The 941-nt window shown below is 44.6% G+C and overlaps 1 pseudogene; it reads right to left on the bottom strand.

The window, feature by feature from the left end:
• Positions 1-347: 347 nt before the first annotated feature.
• On the bottom strand, positions 348-708 carry LOC122910633 (annotated as a pseudogene).
• Positions 709-941: the final 233 nt, after the last annotated feature.

The following is a 941-nucleotide window of genomic DNA, read 5'->3' on the forward strand; positions in this document are numbered from 1 at the left end:
TCAACTACAGGAAAGGTGGTAGTAATAACACCTTCCACTACAGAATAACCTCTGGCTTTCCCATACCATTAACACTGCTACTCTTGCAAGATACATGTGCATGCAGAAAAACTTGTCAGCTGTTGCCAGGGCCAGGAGATGTAAAAATAGAGCATGTCCTGATTAGTTAATTTGTGACGATAAGCTCAGGTGATAACTTGGGGATGGACCCATAAAATCTGGCCATTCTTTTGTTTAACAAATGAAAACTGCAGAGTTCCTCAGTCCTTTGCCACAGTTTCTGCTCGATATCCTAAACCTGGCTTCAGTCCCATCTGTGACACATCTGCTCAGTGTTGGGGGTGGCATTAGTTGTCAAAATCTGGAAGGTCATCGGTAGGAGTAACCCCAGTAGCCTTTGGATACATAATAGGAGATGCTCGGGTGGTAAAATTCTGGTAGGAACACCAGGACGCCAATGATCAGGACCGAATGGTCCAGCCTCCAGCCTGCCCTTTGTTGATACAGCCAGCAGGAGGGAGCCTATGATGAAAAAGGCACCCATCAAAACAGCACTGTAGTAAATAGAATGGTTTCGTATGGGATCTTAAGAGTGTTTTCTCTTAAACTCACGGCCAATGTGTAGGCACCATCTGTACTGGAAAGCCGTAAGTATTTCACTTTACTACCGGAGATTCCAGTAACCAGGCTGGTAGGAGACAGCATCATAACAAGTGGACGCAGCTACAATCAGAACATCGCACCAGGTCACCCCCACACCAATGGCTTGCTCATGGGGCAGCAGAGGCGCTGGAGGCTCAAGGCATGCCTCACTTAACTGCCATCCCAAACGCCAATATTATCAATATTTTAAAGATCATTTTAAATTTGGTACATGTGTTAGGTACATTGATATCTAAAGCATCCTCCATGAATATATCCATCACTGTGATATTTTACAT

This window comes from Neovison vison, chromosome 6 (assembly GCF_020171115.1).
Source record: "Neovison vison isolate M4711 chromosome 6, ASM_NN_V1, whole genome shotgun sequence".
Taxonomy (NCBI): domain Eukaryota; kingdom Metazoa; phylum Chordata; class Mammalia; order Carnivora; family Mustelidae; genus Neogale; species Neogale vison.